Raw genomic sequence first — 21,474 nt, forward strand, 5'->3', positions numbered from 1 at the left:
TAAGCAGATCCCTGCCCATCAATGGGGCCTGGCATTCTGGGATTACTAGGAAAGAGTGGTGGACTTTTCCATTTTTTAGGTCCATTGTCCTCTTAGTTGTCCAAGCTCATTATCTACTGCCATTAGCCCCTTGAACAAGCGGCAATTTATTTGATAGGGGGCCCAGTGGGGTCTTAAATGTTGAGTATACTGCTCCTGTTTTCACTTCAAAGTTCACTGGGGTTTCCTCCACTTCAAATGTTACCCTGAGCTTGGGGAGGAGATCCGAGTCCCGACTTTCCTAGTCCTGTTCTAGAGTCAGCACGGCGGTCTGGCATCTCTGCTTCTTTTTGGGGCACTCTTTGGCCCAGTCTCCTTTTTCTTTACAGTAGGCACATTGATCTGAGGCCAGGGACAGCCTTTGGCATAGGCCCATGTATCCCTTCAAGTCTCCGTGCTTTTTAACTTCTGGCCTATTTACTGCTCTGACCAGAACCTTAGCCAGTGCTTTAGTCTGCCTTTTGCTCCTTTCATCCTCCTTTTGTTCTCTTTCCTTCTGTCTCCTCTGTTCCCATTCCTCCTCAGTTTTTTTCTTATAATATATTTTCTCAGCTTCTCTGACTAAATCTCTTAAGGTCATATCTTGTAATCCATCTAGACGTTGCAACTTTCTCTTAATATCTAGGGCAGCCTGCTGGATAAAGGCCATTGCAACAGATGTCTTTTCGTCCTCTGCCTGAGAATCAAAAGGAGTATATTTCCTAAAAGCTTCCATAATTCTCTCCAAAATCATAGAGGGAGACTCATTAGGCCTTTGGATAATCTCTCTTACCATGGCCAAATTAGTCGGCCTTCTGGCGGCCACTCAGAGACGCGCTATTAGAGCCCGGTGATAAGTGGACAGATGCTACCTAACTTCAATGGTGTTGGGGTCCCAGTTTGGTCGGTTCATGGGCCGATAGGGATGGAGAGGGAGCATCACAGCGGCTTCTGAGTTTTTTTATTATCTGTCGCTGGCGGGTTCCTTTAGATGGCCCAGCTTCCACCAGAGGAGGAGGGGCTGCTGCTGCTGTGGAGAAGTCCCCTGGAGGGCTTGGGTCTGGCCCAATTGCCTCTAGTGGCGGAGAGGCTGTGTCAGCGGCGGGAGGATTATCTGGAACATGTTCGGGGTTGGGGAGCGAGGGTAGAGGATAAGGAGGGGGAGGAGTGTCCAGTCTTGTGACTCAGGGAGAATGGAGGGAAGGGGGGGGAGCGGAAGGTTTGAATGATAGGATCCTGGGGAAGGGGTATATGGCTATTGATCTGGGTGGCCACGTGGTCCCAGCTGAAATACAATATCTCTGATTTTCGGATTAGAGGGAAGTGGAAGGATCCTTCTGGGGGCCACCCGACTTTGAGAATGGGCCATTCTGAAGCACAGAGCATCTGCCAGGTCCAGCATTTTACTGAAAAATAAAGATTCTGGGCCCTTGAGCGGACATCAGTCCAATGATCAAGGGTCAGAGACAGAAGCGTGGAAGTGATTTGTCGCATAATGGCAGTTACTCAAAGAGAGACAGTGAAGACACAAACGCAACACAGACAAAGACAAACAGTAAACGTTTAACATGTGTCCAAGACAAAGATTAGAACTGAGTAACTGGCAAAACCTGATGTGTTAGACAATAAAGACAGACAAAAAACTCAACATGAGTTCAGGACAATGAACAAAATTGAGTAGCCGGCAAAACCTGATGGGCTGGCAAACCGAATCCTGAAGCAAAATATAACCGAGTTGAGGAAACTACTATTTCTTGATTTCCCTCGTCCCCTGGAGTGTCCCACAGGGACGAGGCCTGCAGCTCTGTGACACGTCTGTCAGCCACTATCAGAGAGAGCTAATGCTCTTCACCGACAGCCACTTTGCCAAGCCCTAACCTGAAACCCGAAACCAGAAAGAGGCGCCTTACTTACCCTGAGAGAAGTCCCTTGGGGTCTTTCGTCCGCCGCGCCAAATATCTCACCTGGGGCCTCCAGATGAAAAGGTAGGGTGAACATCGGAGGAAAAGACCATCAACAGGCTTTCTCATGCAACTCTAAAGGGTTTATTGGGGGTCCAGCATGCTGGAGCTCAGGACTCACTTCAGAGGAGCAAAGAACAAAGAGCCCCGAGAACAACTTGAGCAGAGTTTATATACATTCTTTAGAGAGGGCAGGGACTTTACATACATCATAGCCTCCTTTAGCAAATCATCATATACCAAGGGAAAATCAAATAACAACTCTAAAACATGATTAGCACATTCATTTGCGGGAACAGGTCGGGCAGGGGGTGATTGGTCAGCCCTAAGAAGGGGTATACATTTAAACTGATTGGTTGATGCCCTGAGATGTATACGTGGTGAGCTGCACGGTTTCTGGGAAGGGGTTGTTAAGTACCTAGGTGGTCAGGGAAGATTTCAACACACACCTAATGTGCAGATCTGGGAATTGTCTTAACTGCCACCGGAATTTCAGGTGCTGAGTGCAGCTTGGAAACTTTTTGAAACCTGGTTCTTTACATTTCAATTTCAATTTCTTTTATTCTTTCAGAACCTTATAGAGGAAGGCAAGAGACTTCATCCACAATGACTGCTCTTTTGGCCATTTTGGTTTTGGATGTACACATGGGATCTGTCTTTAGATCCATCTGGTGCTGATAATCTAAGCCACAGCCTCAAACAGGGCCAAGAGACTGATTAAGTCATATACATTTCCAAAGCAATTACTGCTCTGAGGTCATTTACAGAGCTCAGTCTCTGAGGAGAATCAAACCAGTGTTCTAGCGCAGGTGAACACAGTCATCTCTTCCAACAGCCACACAAGTGACCACAATTAAAACCAAACAATCCCACATTGTCCTCATCGTCTTCCATATAGTCACTCATCATAACCTCTGGCTGGAGGTTTCCTTAAATGGCACAGCCCAAGAGAGTGTCCAAAATAAGCTCCCTTGCCCTTCATTTGCCTAAACTCAGGGTGGCCTGGACACCCTTCAAGTGAAACAGGATTGATCACATAGTTCTGCCATTATTACTGCTCTTCTTCTACAATTTGAGGCCTACTGACTGTCAGGTATAGATTCCTTATGTGATTTGGAGTCATGATTAAACCCAAGCACCTCTGCAGGGATTGGAAGAACTCATTTGACCCTTAAGAATCCCTATTCTCACTTGAAAGAGGTCTGGAACCTAACAGAGGAAGGAAAGAGTCTTTATCCACAATGACTCATTTTTTTTGCCATTTTGGTTTTGGATGCACACATGGGATTTTTCTTTAGATCCATCAGGCGCTGAGAATCTAAGTCACAGCCACACACAAGGCCAAGAGGCTAATTCAGACACACCCCTTTCCAAAACATTAAGCAAAGAGCCACAGGTGATGCACATTAATGTCCATTTGAAAACTGTTTTCTTCAGGTTTCACAAAGGTGTGGCCTGAGGCAAAGACCTTACTGACATTCAGTGCTACAGAACAAGAGGGAAGCAAAAGGCCCAAAGCAGGGTTTCTCCACTGAGACTTTCCTGGTCACACTGATATCTGAGTTTTCTGAGATGCTTGCCATTCCCTTCAGCTATCCATTACAAAAAAATCCCTATACTCCCTTGATGGAGGTCAGGAACATAATAGAGGAAGGCAAGAGACTTCATCCACAATGACTAATCTTTTTGCCATTTTGGTTTTGGATGCACACATTGGATCTTTCTTTAGATCCATCAGGTGCTGAGAATCTAAGCCACTGCCTCACACAGTTCCAGGAGGCTGATTCACACACATCCCTTTCCAAAGCAATTAAGCAAAGAGCCACTGGTGAGGCCCATTCATTTCCATTTGAAAACTGTTTTCTTCAGGCTTCACAAAGGGGTGGCCTGAGGCAAAGACCTTCCTGACATTCAGTGCTACAGAACAATAGGGAAGCAAAAGGCCCAAAGCAGGGTTTCTCCACTGAGACTTTCCTGGTCACGCTGATATCTGAGTTTTCTGAGATGCTTGCCATTCCCTTCAGCTATCCATTACATGGCCATGTCACAGAATTTAGAAGTGGTACATATTTTGGAAACAAAACCATGAGCCTATTCTGGCGAGTGGCCAGAATTCAGGAAGAAAACAGGAACTTAGGAAGATAGTAGGTGTTGCCCATCGATAAGACAAAAGGCAGTCCATTCCTAAAATGGGTAGGATGAATGCTGGAAAGCTTTCTACTAGACAGGACACATCCATTGATGCATTCTCTTTTCTAATGTCTACAACCACAGACACAGTAGGATACACAGACACAGAAACACTCGCCTTGTCAAAGGACTTTCTAGAAACAGTCCACTCCAAAACAAGCAAACCGCCTTTTCTACCTATTCTCAGAACATGAGACAAAACCACAAACTCACACCCACACTCAAAAAGGCACCTCCTTCCCCCAAGTAAGTCTGTGACTATCCAGAGTGTCCTCTGACTGGTGGGCCATACTATGTTCCCCCAAGGTGGCCTGTCCTGTCTCAGATCTGGTCTTGTTGTCCAACTCTGTGAAGTTGTCAGGAGCCTGTGCTGACCACTACATGCTTTCTCAGAAAAGGCTCTCCTCGCATCTGGCCATCCTCACATCAGTAGGTACCAAAAAAGACAGACTCTGTCCTTGGTAAATCCAAACAAGTTAGCCCACTGGTACTGGGACTGGGACTGGCTGTGTGTTCCTGTCTTTCTGGAACCCAAGTTCAGAGAGTTCCATCACCAAAGAAGTGAGGTAGGTCAATTCCTTCAGGAACTGAATGAAGTCAGTTCCTTGGCAAACTCTATTTTATTAAATTTTCAATATAATTATGAAAACAGAAATCAAGGTAAAATTTGAAGTCCAGAAGGGCCCTTGATTGGGATACTTAGCATTGAATTATGTTCTGCACAGATGTCCGAGATAAATCAATATACAATGGCATAAGACCTTGTACCTTGGATGATTGAAGGTAGAAGAGAACTTCCTGTCTAAAAGGAATAGTCGGTAGGATTAGGCAGATAGTCGGTAGGTTTAGGAAAAAGAGTGAATATAGGATTTAGACCAAAAGTTCTTTAGCAATCAAGTTTGGGTAGAGAGTGAACAAAATATCAGCACATGTGAAGAGTCAGTCACAATGATGAACAGGGGAAAATATGCAAGAATGCAGATATCAGTAGAGACATGAAATCAGGCAAAGTATAAAGTGAGTGATAGGATTAGACATTTTCAACATGGTTGAGGTTGAATATATAATCTTTGGAAGAAACAAATATGTAGTCACCAATAGGATTGACATTTGAGAGCATTAGGCAACCTGGACATGGTTGTTTTTGTAATCCATGCTCACGTTCCATTTCGCTTTGGTGAAAGGTTAATAAAATAGGCACCTGTCACTTCCTGTTTTTCTGTATGCTTAACAAAACACTGTTGAAATCTGGAGAACTGTTTGCTAATTTTGTTCCCAGAATGTGCTGTCCCCAACTGCCAAACTGAGGATTGTACTCCCTCACCTGCTTGTACCAAACCGCCCACTCGCTCTGACCCATCAATAAGTTTCCCTCCCTGCCCACTCCAAGAAAAGTATATAAGGTCTGATTAAGCTGTTCTCAGGGCTCTCTGCTCTATTCAAGTGAGCTCTGAGCCCCAGCATGCTGGACCCCCAATAAACCCTTTGTTGTTGCTGAGTGAAAATGTTATACTGTTCTGGACATAAAACATGCTTTGTTTTGCTTGCCTCTACATAAAGATAGTCAGTTGCTGTTTGCTTTTGAGTGGGTAGACCCAGAAACCGGAACGTCTGGTCAACTAACTTGGAGTAGACTCCCACAGGGGTTCAAAAACTCCCCCACTCTCTTTGATGAAGCCCTCCACAGAGATCTCAACAACTTCAGAACTACACACTCCTAAGTCACCCTGATTCAATATGTGGATGTCCTGCTACTGGCAGCCAACACCAAGGAAAACTGTGAGTTGCAACCCAAGCACTGTTATCCGAGATTGCTCAACTCGGGATAGAGCTTCTGGCAAAAAAGCCCAAATTTGCGAGCAAGAAGTAATCTTTCGGTGTATTCCCTTAGGGGTGGTAAATGATGGCTCACTGAGCAGAGAAAAAAAAACATTGTGCAGATACCACCCCCATCTAACAAGAGACAACTCAAGAGAGTTTCTTGGGACTGCTGGCTTTTGCAGGTATGGATCCCTGGGTTTGTGTTCTTAGCTTCTCCTTTATACCCGCTGTTAAATGAGGATGCCCAATTCCAATGGACCCTTTGAGCACCAGCAAGCTTTTGATAACATCTAAGGACACTAACACTGAATTCCTCAACTTCACTGAGCCCAGCCTTCAATTACAGAAAGCCCTACACTACTTTAAAAATGTACATCAACTCACTCACCTTGGTTCAAAGAAACTGCAGGCATTCCTGAAGGATGAAGAACAGAGTCTTCGATTAACCGACTCACAGCGAAAGGAAATATCTGAACGGGTAACAAAAGCCTGTCGGATCTGTCAATTGGTTAGTGCTTACAATTTCAAGCTTCCTGCAGGAAAGCACCTACGAGGAACCAGACCAGGACAATTCTGAGAAGTGGACTTTACTGAAATTAAGCCAGCAAGGTATGGACTTAAATATCTCCTAGTCTTTGTAGATACATTTTCAGGATGGATTGAAGCCTTTCCTACAAAATAAAAATTAACGACGCAAATGATGGTCAAGAATATCCTGAAAGATATTTTCCAAGATACGGCCTGCCTAAGGTAATAGGTTCTGATAATGGACCGGCGTTCATGGCCCAGGTAAGTCAGGGGTTAGCCAGGACCCTGGAAATTAATTGGAAGTTACATTGTGCTTGTAGACCCCAGAGCGCAGGACAGGTAAAAAATAAATAGAACCATTAAAGAGACCTTAAAGAAATTAAGCTTAGAGACCAGCATAAAAGATTGAACTATGCTCCTGCCTTATGCACTGTTTCATGCAAGAAATTCTCCCTCTGTTTCTTTGTGTAACCTCACCCCCTATGAAATTCTCAATGGTGTCCCTCCTCCAGTAAGGGACCTATCCCCAACTCTAAGACCGAACGATCCCTTCCACACCCCCTTGCTTGACAGACTAAAAGCTCTTGAAAGAACTCAGCGATACCTGTTGAAACACCTGGCCACTGCCTACCAACCTGCGGATGAGGGGACTCCACATCAATATCAAGTAAGAGACTTCATCTACATAAGATGACATCAGGTGTCATCCCTGGAACCCCGCCGGAAAGAACCATACCAGGTGCTACTTATAACACCTACAGCGGTAAAAGTAGACGGAATCACTTCCTGGATCCATGCCTCAAGTCTCAAGCCTGTGCCCTGTCCAGACTCTGGCTGGAAACTGGAAAAGACTGGTAACCCTTTCAAATTGTGTATTCGCCATATGTATATGGCTATAGACTCTCCCCTTGGCCACCAGTAGTCCTAACCCTCATCAGCCTGTTCAGCTGCAATTGCTGATCACAAATTCTACTAGACAAAAAGTATGGTCTATCTTGCATACAGCCCACTTAGGGACCTGGTGGCCTTCTCTCCATCCAGACATTTTTCAGCTGGCTATAGGTCTTTCCTATTAAGATATTCCTGATGAAGAGGATCCCACTAAAATTCCATTAAATACCTTCTGTACCATAGATAATGGAAACAAATATTATGGATATAGGGACACGCTAGCCAGATTCAGGTTGGCTAGCCTAGATTACTATGTTTGCCAGGCAGAGTATCAAAGCTACAAACAGCCATGGCTGTGTGGGGGAAAAGCTGACTTCTTCTGTAAGTCATGGGGATGTGAGCATACAGGGGGTGCCTGGTGGAAAACACTGCTCATCAAATTAAGTACACAACATTGACCACATTACCAATTAGAGAAAGAAAACTGATGGCCCACAGAGGGGTCTCTAGATCCTCAAATTCTGTGTGACCTTTTTAACTTCTGCAAGTGCTCAAAAGAGTGAAAGGAGATTCCCCTATGTGGAAGCCTTTTCCCTCCTTTGCTCACATCCTGAACTATGCTTCTCCAATAGATCCTTACCCTCAGCCTTCTGCTACAGACTTTATGCTGTCACTCCCACCTCAGCAACCTGATTTTTCCCCTCCAATTACTAGATCCAAAACCCAAACCTCTGACGGTTCTCTGACCATTGCCCCCTTGCTGAGGTAGCAGGCACTGAGGCACCCCTCCACCCACTCCCTCCTCTCTTCTCCTGTCAGTGCCTGCACCGGGTCCCACCAGGTCCTCTTACCAGCTAACCCAAAGCTCAAACCAGCTGAGGAGAACCCTCAGACCCCTATCCAAGATGTAATGAAAATGTCCTTTAAAGTTGCTTTGTCATCACTGAAAACAGTTTACTAAGAATTTAAAAGCCCTCACAGGCTTTTTGGGATACTCACTTCGGTATTCCCCTTGGCACTATCTGTTCTACTGCTCAAGTTTTTGTTGCTAGGAAAATCACAAACCCCTTTCCTATTATTCTTTTATATCTCTCCTTCCTCATACTCAGATCCACCAACCGGGTCTTACCCCCCGCCTTTCCCGTCTTCCCCTCTGTACCAGGCCCACAGAAATGTCTGAACTGACTTCTCCAGAATTTTTCACCATGGCTAACTTTAGGACTTTCAGCAAAAGATACCCTATAAAAGAGTTCAATGTAGATAAACTTCCTGTTTTCGTGTTGCCTGTTCTACTTGGGCACTGGCTTGAAAAATCAACACTCCTAAGCTAGACACCCCCATTCTAGTTTTTCACAAAATATGTGTACAAGGCCCCTGTCCTTGAGCTGGGGCTTCAAAGAGATGGCTACATTTCTAAGATAAAGAAGTTACCAACTGGGCTCCATGGTAACAGCTGGCAGGTAGAAAAAAAAAGAGAAGAAAAAAGCTTAGGTGTCCTTAAAAATGTTACTTGCCCAGAACAGAGGGAAAAAAAAAACAGAAACAAAAACTTCTTTTTGTAAAATTCTGCAGACTGTGAACTTCTGAGCCCCTTCCCTTACATGTTGGGTACAAAATTATGAAACTAACTAAACTTGAGGTTCAGGGGATTCATTGATTACAACAGAAGCAATGCCTTCTAAATCAGGTTGCAACTAAATATAACTGTTTCCCTGTCTTCCATTCTATCTTAGGTACCTTGCCTTTTCCATACCTAAAACAGTATAATTCTATCTACTTAAACATTGTTTGTGTTTTCTTTTTTTTTTTAATTTAATGTACCATTTCAGGTTTATTTACAGATTTTCTCTACGTTGACACATTTATGTGTACATTTGGAGGTAGTTTTTTTTAATAATGTTTAGTTTCAATTAAATATGATCTTTATATTAATAACATTGCTGAAAATTAAACATACTGATGTTGATAACATGTATATATTCAGAAACATTTGAGTTTAGACTTTTGGAAAGAAAATTTTGATTTGTTCATTTTGTCCTAGGGATTGGACCCAGGGGTACTATACCACTCACTGTACTATCCACAGCACCCCCCCTTTTTTTTCCTTTCTTTTTTTGCAGTACTTTCTTGTAGTCCTTTTGAATCCAGGACCTTAATGCATACTAGGCAAGCAGTTTAACACTGAGCTACACTTCCAGCCCACACCAATCCTTTTTTTTTTTAATTAATTTTTATTGTAGGTTGTTCAAAACATTACATAGTTCTTGATATATCATATTTCACACTTTGATTCAAGTGGGATATGAACTCCCATTTTTACCCCATATACAGATTGCAGAATCACTTCAGTTGCACAACCATTGATTTACATCTTGCCATTCTGGAGTCTGTTGTATTCTGCTGCCTTTCCTATCCTCTACTATCCCCCCTCCCCCCTGTTTATGTTTTCATAAAATGATCAACAGATATGATTAATAATGTAATGATGCAGATGTTTCCCAGAGTGCTCTATCATGACACAGTATCATTTAAAGTTCAAATAGTGGGGCATACAACCCGGTTCTGCCGGGAACCTGTTTTCCTCACTTTAGCCATTTTTTTGGGAATAGGAATTGCTGCAGGGGTGGGCACAGGAACCACTGCCCTAGTTCATGGGACACAAGAAATGACCCAATTAGAAGCAGCAGTATACAAAATCTTAAAGATAGTAAAAACCTCCATCACAGCTTTACAGGAATCTTGAACCTCTCTCTCTAAAGTTGTTTAACAGAAAAGGCAAGGGTTGGAACTCCTTTTCATGAGAAAAGGGGGCATTTATGCTACATTGAGGGAACAATGTTGTTTTTATGCCGACCATACTGGTTGTAAAAGAATCTATGAGTAAATTAAGAAGACGCCTTGAAGAGCGTCAACGAAAGAAAGAGGCCCAAAAAGGGTGGTTTGAGTCTTCGTTAACCTAGTCCCCCGGTTAACTATGCTTTTATCAGCCCTGGCTGGTCCATTAATAATCCTCATTAATTGCAAACTGTAGGAATTTGCTTGCTCCACCATGTAGTTTCATTTCTCCAAGCTCAAATTGGACAAGTTAAACTTTTGGTAATCAGACAACAATATACCCCACTAGCAGACATAAAATATGACACCGTCCAATGATCACTTTTATGATTAAAAGTAACCAGAAGAAGTGGGGAATGAAAGGTTAATAAAAAAAGATATTTGTCACTTCCTGTTTTTCTGTATGCTTAACAAAACACTGTTGAAATCTTGAGAACTGTTTGCTAATCTTATTCCCAGAATGTGCAGTCCCCAACTGCTAAACTGCAGATTGTTCTCCCTCACCCGGTTGTACACAAACCGGCCACTCGCCCTGACCCATCAATAAACTTCCCTCCCTGACCTCTCCAAGGAAAGTAATTAAGCTCTGCTTAAGCTGTTCTCAGGGCTCTCTTCTCTATACAACTGAGCTCTCAGCCCCAGCATGCTGGACCCCCAATAAACCCTTTGCTGTTGCATGAGACAATCTCTTGGTGGTCTCTTCCTTCGACACTCAAATGACATTTACATTGGTACAATCATAAGTGTGACATTTGCTTTTTGTGTCCAGAATATTACTGTGATAAAATGTATATGTATATCATGTGACATGAGTATTTCTTCCACCATTTCTGGGAGCAATATTTTGAACATATATAAATTATTATTGAGGGTACAAATAGGTGTACCCTGTGTCTATGAATATAGAGATAATGTATGAATAGACCATTCAGTGAATAAATAATATAACTACTTCCAACTTTAAATAGTGGATTGAATTGATATCTGAAGAAATATAGGATATCTAATATTGATATATACATTCATACATTCATTACAACAAGTTATACATAATTTTGTTTAAACAGGAAGCTCACACATATGTTGAATTTTTATTTCCAACAGCATTTAGGAGGAGTGATCTCTTCTCACAATTTGTGTCTGAAAATTTAGCCACCTCCCAAGAATGTACGTGTGGGACCAGGTAGGATTCTATATGTGCATATAAAAATACATGTGCTGAATAGGCTACATAGAAATGGAGACAGGAATTCACATATTTGTTAACTTTAAATTCACATGGAGAACTATTTCAACAAAAAATTGACTTGATTTATAACTCCTACCCTATATAATGCAAAAGGCCCATCCAACTATACAGCATGCCTCCTCTGAACTGCTAGTATTTCAATACTGTTTGGGTAATTTTTCTCCATCTTATTAGGATTAGTAGTCAGAGTCTAATAGGGTAGGTTTTAGTGTCAGGGATTCAGTATTTTAAACTGTGGCCACTGGGGGCCTAGTGTCTCCCTGTGTAGACTGTGAAACCATTTGGTCATCCTCCACTTTTCCTGGTGTTCCTTGCTCCTGCACTGAGAGTTTGATATTTGCTTCACAAAATACAACGAGTTCAACTGGGACACCGTGCTGGAGGGAGTTCTGTCACTTGTGGTGTGTCAGGGTATGCATGAGCATGCACCAAACTGGCCTATATACCGCATAGCTTGCCCCCTTGACCATAGGAACCTGATTCTGTATATTACCCTGAAACCTCTCCATATAACAAGATGCCTTTACTTATAATGGTCTCCTGCCTGCACTATGTCCATCTCAAGACATTTGGAATCCAATGGCAGATCCACATGGCCCCACGACAGATGTTTTATCACACACCTGCCCACCACTGATCTAGGCCCGCTACTCAGTGGGCTCCATCTTACTGGCATCTCTGTTCTACACCATTTTCATGAAACCCAATGAATCAAGGCACTGTCTAGTACACTCATGATCAGCAATAGGACATCCAAAGGATCTGCAAGCCACCTGGTCATGTGAATTTCAAAAATTTAATGGTATTTTTCTAGCCATTTTTCAATAATGAAGTTGGATGCACTGTGGGTTTCTATTCATTCAGGAACCACTAAATGGTGAGGAAGCTCATTTCCATGAAAACTCTGCAGAACTCTCATTGGCAAGGCTTCCCAAAGAGTGTCCAAAAGGTCAAATGAAACCCGTCCCATTGAGGTCTACAATTGAGGTCCATGAGTGTTTTGATCTCAACTATGGCTGCCAAGTCTTTCAGAATAATATCTTGTGATGTCCTGGCTGATTTTCCCAGTGCTCTGTGGATAGCCACACTGGGCCTATATCTCAGTATCCAAATGCGACACTCATGCGTGGCCTCCTAAAATCCCAACACAATTCATGGCAATACTTCTCAGAGGTCAGTTCCAGAACTCACTGTCTAAGGGGAATCACACCAGAGTTCAAGCCCAGGTGGACCCAGTCATCTCTTCCAACCACCACACAAATGACTACAATTAAAACCAAAACACTCCCACATGGCCCTCATCTTCTTCCATATAGACACTTATCAAAACCTCTGGCTGGAGGTTTCCAAAAGGGACGCAGCAAAAAAAAGTATCCACAATTAGCTCCTTGGCCCCTCATTTGCCTAAAATCAGGGTGGCCTAAACAACCTTCCTGTGAACCAGGAGTTATTAAATGAGCCTGCTTTTTATACTGCTCTGTTTCTCCAATTTGAGGACTACTGACTGTCAGGTATAGATTTTTTATGTGATTTGGATTCATGAGAAAACCCAAGCACATCTGCAGGGCTTTGAAAAACTCATCTGACCCTTAAGAATCCCTATTCTCAATTGAAAGAGGTCAGGAACCTAACAGAGGAAGGAAAGAGTCTTTATCCACAATAACTGATCTTTTTTGCCATTTTGGTTTTGGATGCACACATGGGATTTTTCTTTAGATCCATCAGGCGCTGAGAATCTAAGTCACAACCACACACAAGGCCAAGAGGCTAATTCAGACACACCCCTTTCCAAAGCATTAAGCAAAGAGCCACAGGTGATGCACATTAATGTCCATTTGAAAACTGTTTTCTTCAGGTTTCACAAAGGTGTGGCCTGAGGCAAAGACCTTACTGACATTCAGTGCTACAGAACAAGAGGGAAGCAAAAGGCCCAAAGCAGGGTTTCTCCACTGAGACTTTCCTGGTCACACTGATATCTGAGTTTTCTGAGATGCTTGCCATTCCCTTCAGCTATCCATTACAAAAAATCCCTATACTCCCTTGATGGAGGTCAGGAACATAATAGAGGAAGGCAAGAGACTTCATCCACAATGACTAATCTTTTTGCCATTTTGGTTTTGGATGCACACATTGGATCTTTCTTTAAATCCATCAGGTGCTGAGAATTTAAGCCACTGCCTCACACAGTTCCAGGAGGCTGATTCAGACACATCCCTTTCCAAAGCAATTAAGCAAAGAGCCACTGGTGAGGCCCATTCATTTCCATTTAAAAACTGTTTTCTTCAGGCTTCACAAAGGGGTGGCCTGAGGCAAAGACCTTCCTGACATTCAGTGCTACAGAACAATAGGGAAGCAAAAGGCCCAAAGCAGGGTTTCTCCACTGAGACTTTCCTGGTCACACTGATATCTGAGTTTTCTGAGATGCTCCCCATTCTCTTCAGCTCACCAGTACATGGACATGTCTCAGAGCTTGGAGGTGGTACATATCTTGGACACAGAACCATGAGCCTATTCTGGAGAGTGGCCAGAATTCAGGAAGAAATCAGGAACTTAGGAAGATTGTAGGTGTTGCCCATCCACAAGTCAAGCCGCAGTCCATTCATAAATTGGGAAAGATTAATCCTGAGAAGCTTTCCACTAGACAGGACACAGCCATTGATGCATTCTCTTTTCTAATGTCTACAACCACGGTCACAGTGGTATACGCAGACATAGAAACACTCGCCATGTCAAACGACTTACTAGAAACTCTCCACTGAATACCAAACAAACTGCCTTCCCAAACCTATTCTCAGAACATGAGACAAAACCACAAACTTTCACCCACATCCACAAAGGCACATCCTTCCCCCAAGTAGGTCTGTGACAATCCGGAGTGTCCTCTGACTTGTTGGCCATTCTATGTACCCACGAAATGGCCTGTCCTGTCTCAGATCTGGTCTCTTTGTTCAAATCTGTGAAGTTGTCAGGAGCCAGCAGTGAGTCACTACCTGCTTTCTCAGGAACGCCCCCTCTTCAGAGCTCTCCTGGCATTTGGCCATCCTCACATCAGTAGGTACCAAGAGAGACTGACTCTGTCATTGGTAAATCCAAACATGTGAGCCCACTGGAACTGAGACTGAGACTGGTTCTGTGTGCCTGGCTTCCTGGATCCCAAATTCAGAGAGTTCCATCACCAAGGAAGTGAGGTAGGTCACTTCCTTCAAGAATTGAATGAAGTCACTACCTTGGCAACCACTTTGTCCTAACTGTTGCTTCCAAGGGTCCCATGAGATAGAGGCTGCCCCTACTTTCTGTGACACTTTCACAAGTTAGAATGGAATATCAACCATAGGAAACCAGGAACAGCTCTCCACAGAGTCCAGGTTTGGTCCATATTCTCTACATTAAAAAGAGAGAGGCTTATTCAGACACATTTCTTCATCCTGACCAGGTTGTGTGCAATGGAAGATGACTTTTGCTCTCTCAGGTCCTACAAAGCTGCCTACAACTTCTCCAGGGATCATTTCTGCTTAGACCATTGAGGTTCTCAGCAGGTGAAAGATCCTCTACATTCCTGTATTGTAAGACCAACTCTGTCCCTGGTCTTCTGTAAACGTAGATTGAGGGAACAGTGTATGGTTAGGGTTAATAACAGGTTCAATTTGGTTGAGGAGTCATTCTGCTGGATTAATAATGGCATTGGGAACCTACAATATTTACAAAAATATATAGGTAAAATGTAAGTATGAAAACAGAAATCTATTTAGATTTGAAGCCCAGAAGGGCATTAGGCCCTTAATTTGGGATACTTAGATTTGAATTATGTTCTGCACAGATGTCTCAGATTAATCGATATACAATGTTATAGGACCTTGTACCTTGGATGATTGAATGTCGAAGAGAACATCCAGGCAAAAAGGGATAGTGGGTAGTATTAGGAAGACAGTTGGTAAGTTTAGAAAGAAGAGTGAGTATAGGATTTAGACCAAAATTTCTTTAGCAATAGGGTTTCGGTTAGACAGTGAATGTAAATGTCAGCACGTGTGAAGAGTCAGTCACAATTATGAACAGGGGAAAATATGTTAGAAAGCTAATATCAATAGAGACATTAGGAAATCAGGCAAAGTGTAAAGTGAGAGATAGGATAAGACATTTTCAATAGGATTGAGTTTGAATATATAATTTTAAAAAGAAACAAATATGTAGTCCCCAACAAGATTGACAAGTGGGAGCATTAGGCAACCTGCACATGGATGTTTTTAGTAAGCCATGTTCATCATAAGTGTGATATTTGCATTTTCTGACCAGAATATTTGCATTTTCTGACCAGAATATTACTGTGATAAAGTGTATAGGTAGATCAGGTTACATGAGTATTTCTTCGACCATTTCTTGGAGCAATATTTTGAAGATGTATAAATTAGTATTGTGGGCAAAAATAGATGTACCCTGTGTCTATAAATATAGAGATAATGCATGAATAGGCCATACTGTGAATAAATAATGCAACTTCTTCCAACTTTAAGTAATGTATTGAGTTGATATCTGAAAATATTCAGGAAATCTTATATTGATATACATACATTCATTCCAACCAGTCATACATCTAATGTTAATACTAGGGTTATGGTTTATCCTGAAGTGTGTGTGAGTTTTGCTTTAATCTTGTAATGGAACTAAAAAATATTATTTTTGGAAAGAAGTCTCATGAAAAGACCCGTCAAGAAACATGGAAGAATACATGTGTTCTGAAGCAGGAAGTGATTGACAGTGAAACAAATGCCTACAAATTTGTGAAATTGTGGATGATATATATATATATATATTCTATGATGTGCATAAACTGAAGAAATAGTAATGTACCAGTGTTGAAAAAAATGAACGTCAAAATACACATCATGTCCCATAGGAGTCTTCTTGCATTGATGTTAAACTGGGTCAGTTACTCTAGAAATATTAGGGTTCGTATGTACCTTTCACTGAAGTTAGTTTTCAATACTTGGAAACAAATATATATTTCAGGTGTATGAATATTTCTGAGAATAATCTTGTGAAAAATTGATTATAAATCTAAATACATGAACATAGATGAATTTACGGAGTGTATATAACACATATATTTTATATTTTGAAAAATCTGGAGAGTGTATATATATATATATATATATATATATATATATATATATACATATATATATATATATATACAAAACACACACACAGACATTAAAAAGTAGCAATACATATGCTAATCGATATTCATCATGAAATATATATCATTCACATATGCAAAAATATTTATTTTACTGAACATGGATTTATGTATAATGTTTTCAACTAGGAAGCTCACCCATAAGTTGAATTTTCAGTTTCAACAGCGGTTAGGAGGAGTGATCTCTTCTCACAAGTTGTATCTGCCAAGTCAGACGACACACAAAAATTAACCTGTGATACCAGGTAGGATTCTATATGTGCATATAAATACACATGTGCTGAGTAGTCTATAGAGAAAGGGAGACAGTAATTCACATATTTGATAATTTTAAAAACACATGGAGAACTATTTTAAGCAAAAATTGACTAGATTTATAACACCAACCCTTTATCATGCAAAAGGCAAGTCCAAATATACACCATGCCTCCACTGAACTGCTTGTATTTCTATCTGTTTCGGTTATTTTTCTCCATCATATTAGGATTAGTAGTCAGAGTCTAGTAGGGTAGGAGGAGTGATCTCTTCTCACAATTTGAATCTGCCAAGTCAGACAACACACAAAAATTAACCTGTGATACCAGGTAGGATTCTATATGTGCATGAATAAATACATGTGCTAAATAGTCTATACAGAAAGGGAGACAGGAATTCACATATTTGTTAATTTAAAAACACATGAAAAATTATTTTAAACAAAAATTTACTAGATTTATAACACCTACCCTTTATCATGCAAAAGGCAAGTCCAAATATATACCATGCGTCCACTGAAATGCTTGTATTTCTATTCTGTTTGGGTTTTTTTTTTCTCCATCATATTAGGATTAGTAGTGAGAGTCTAGTAGGGTACAGGTTAGTGTCATGGTTTCAGTATTTCGATTGGAAAATAGGAAAATGAATTCAATGTGTATGCAAATATATGCCACAGAATAATATTCCCACTCTCATCCAGAACAATGCCATGACATTACCTTCGCCTCAATATGACACAGTTAGAGGAGAAGAGTTAGAAAATCTGTGAATACATATCTGGAATGGAAGATGCTCAGGAGTTCACAACCTTGGAGTTGGTAGAGGAGTTTCCAAAGTAAGGATCAGGGTAAACACTCCACAAACATGGAGCTCTTCTTGTCTAAAGACTTCATGAGAGACTGCCTCTGAGATTTGGCCCTTGAAATATATGTTCTCAGGAGCTTTATTTTCATTTGTAGTGAGACCATCAAAGCTGGGTCTGCATCTATGTGACCTGCAGGACATGGTTTCTTATTTTATAATGAACATGAGGGAGCAGTTGCTGAATTCTCTCTTTGTAGGTAAACTGTGACCACTGGGGGCTAAGTGTCTCCACGTGTGGACTGTGAAGCCATTTGGTCATCCTCCACTTTCTGTGGTGTTTCTTGCTGCTTCACTGGGAGTATGGTATTTACGTCACAAAATACAATGAGTTCAACTGGGACAAAGTGCTAGAGGGAGTTCTGTCAGGTGTGGTGGGTCAGGGTCTGCAGGAAAATGCACCAACAAGTCTTCTATTTCACGTAGCTTGTGCCCTTGACCATGACAACCTTTTTCTTAAAATTTCCCTTAAACCTCTCCATATAACAAGATGCCTTTACATATAAGGGTCTGTTGGCTACACTATGTCAGCCACAAGCCATTTGGAAGTCAATGGAAGATCCACATGACCCCACCACAGATGTTTTATCACACACCTGCACACCACTGCTCCGGGCCAACTACTCAGCAGACTCCAACTTACTGGCATCTCTGTTCTACACCATTTTCATGAAACCCAGTCAATCAAGGCACTGTCTGGTACACTCATGATCAGCAACAGGACATCCAAATATTCTCCAATGCCACCTGGTCATTAAAATTTCAAATATATCATGATATTTATCTAGAATTAGGAAGTTAGACGGTAGGATTAAAAAGAAGAGTGAGTAAAGGATTTGGACAAAATGTTCTGCGTTTCCAATTTGAGGCCTACTGTCATGCGTGGTCGAATCTCATGCTTCTCCTCCTAAAATTCCAACACAATTCATGGCAATACATCTCTAAGGTCATTTCCAAAACTCCGTTTCTAAGGGGAATCACACCAGAGTTCAAGCCCAGGTGGACCCAGTCATCTCTTTCAACCACCGCACAAATGACCACATTTAAAACCAAAACACTCCCACATGGCCCTCATCTTCTTTCATATAGACACTCATCATAACCTCTGGCTGGAGGTTTCCATGAGGGGCGCAGCACAAGACAGTGTCCACAATAAGCTCCCTTGCCCCTCATTTGCCTAAAGTCAGGGTGGCCTGGACACCCTTACTGTGAACCAGGAGTGATCAAATAGGCCTTCAATTAATACTGCTCTGCTTCTCCAATTTGAGGCCTACTGACTGTAGGGTTTAGATTCTCTATGTGAATTGGAGTCATGAGTCAACCCAAGCACCTCTGGGCTGCCCTCTGCAGGGCTTTGAAGAACACATTTGAGTGAGTCTAGGAGTTGGACCAAATGTTCTTTAGCAATACGGTTTTGGTGAGAGAGTGAATGTAAATGTCAGCACATTTGAAGGGACATTCCCAATGATGAACTGGAGAAAAGGTGTTTGAAAGCAGATATCAATGGAGACATTTGAAAATCAGGCAAAGTACAAAGTGAGTGGTAGGATAAGTCATTTTTTAACAGGGTTATGGTTCAATATATAATCTTAGGAAGAAACAGATATGAAGTCACCAATAAGAATGATATTTGAGAGCATTAGGGAACCAGGACATGGATGTTGTTAGTAATACATGCTCAAATTCAATTTAGGCTTTGGTACAATTATAAGTGTTACCCTTGCATTTTGTGTCAGGAATATTACTGTGATGAAATGTATATGTATATCAGGTGACTATAGTATTTCTTCCACCATTTCTGAAAGCAATATTTTAAAGACTTATAAATTAGTATTGGGGATACATTTAGGTGTACCCTGTGCATATGAATATAGAGATGATGCCTTAATAGACCATACTGTGAATAAATAATATAACTGGTTCCACTTTTAATAATAGATTGAATTGATATCTGAAAATATATAAGAAATTTTATGTTCATATACAATCATTCATTCCAACAAGTTATACATCAAATGGTAATAATAGGGTTATGGTGTATCATGATGAGTGTGTGAGTTTGCTTCAAAAGTGATTATGGAAATCGAAAATAATGTGTTTGGAAAGATGTCTCATGAAAAAAACCATCAAGAAACCTGGAGGAATACATGTGTTTTGAAGCAGGAAGTGATTGAAAGTGAAAAAATTCCTATAAATTTGATAACTTGTGGAAGAAATATATATCCTATGATGTGCATAAAATGAAGAAAAAGTAATGTACCAGTGTTGAATAAAAATGAACGTCAAAATAGACATTATGGAACATAGGAATCTACTTGCATTGATGTTAAACTGGGTAATTTACTGTAGAAATATTAGTATTTGTACGCACCATTCACTGAATTTAGTTTTCAGTACTAGGAAACAAATATGTAGTTCAGGTGGATGAATATTTCTGAGAATAATCTTGTGAAAAGTTGATTAGAAATCCAAATATATGAACATTAATGAATTTAGGGAGTGTATAATAAGACGCATATATTTCACGTTTTGAAAAATCTAGAGAGTATATATATATATATATATATATATATATATATATATATATACACAAAACCCACACAGAGACATTAAAAAGTAGCAATATATATGACAATCAAAATTCATCGTGATATATATATCGTCCAAAGATCCAAAAAATATTTATATTACTCAACATGGATTTATGTATAATGCTGTTCAACTAGGAAGCTCCACCTTAGGTTGAATTTTCAGTTCCAACAGCGATTAGGAGGAGTGATCTTTTCTCACAATTTGTATCTGCCAAGCTGGCCACCTCACAAGTGTATACGTGTGATACCAGCTAGGATTCTATAGGTGCATATACAAAAGCATGTGCTGAATAGGCTACAGATAAACGGAGACAGGGATTCACCTATTTGTTAACTTTAAAAACACACTGAGAACTACATCAATTAAAAATTGACTTTATTTATAACTCCTACCCTATATGTTGCAAAAGGCAAGCCCAACTATACACCACCCCTCCTGTGAACTGCTTTTATTTCTATTCTGTTTGAGTTATTTTTCTCAATCATATTAGGATAAGCAGTCAGAGTCTAGTAGGGTATGGGCTAGTGTCAGGGATTCAGTATTTCCAATGGAAAATTGGAAAATTAATCCAAAGTGTATGCAAATATGTGGTACACAAAAATCTTCTTACTCTCATCCAGAACAATGCATTGTCATTACCTCCACCCCAAGTAATACATAATGAGAAGAGAAGAGTTAGAAAATCTGTGAATACATATCTGGAATTGAATATGCTCAGGAGTTCACAACCTTGGAGGTGTTAGAGGAGTTACCCAAAGTAAGGGACAGGGTAAACTTTCCAAAAACATGGAGCTCTGGTGCCCTAAAGACTTCTTGAGAAACTGCCTATGAGGTTGGGCACTTGAAATATATGTTTTTGTAAGAAGCTTTTGCTTTCTTTCTAGTGAGCCCATCAAAGCTGGGTCTGCATCTGTGTGACCTGGAGGACATGGTTTCTTATTTTCCAATGAACATGAGGCAGCAGTGCTGATTTCTCTCTTTGTAGGTAAATTGTGGCCAATGTGCGCTAAGTGTCTCCCCATGTGGACTGTGAAGCAATTTGGTCATCCTCCAATTTTCAAGGTGTTTCTTGTTGCTGC

The sequence above is a fragment of the Callospermophilus lateralis genome, unplaced genomic scaffold, assembly GCF_048772815.1.
Source record: "Callospermophilus lateralis isolate mCalLat2 unplaced genomic scaffold, mCalLat2.hap1 Scaffold_74, whole genome shotgun sequence".
Classification (NCBI taxonomy): domain Eukaryota; kingdom Metazoa; phylum Chordata; class Mammalia; order Rodentia; family Sciuridae; genus Callospermophilus; species Callospermophilus lateralis.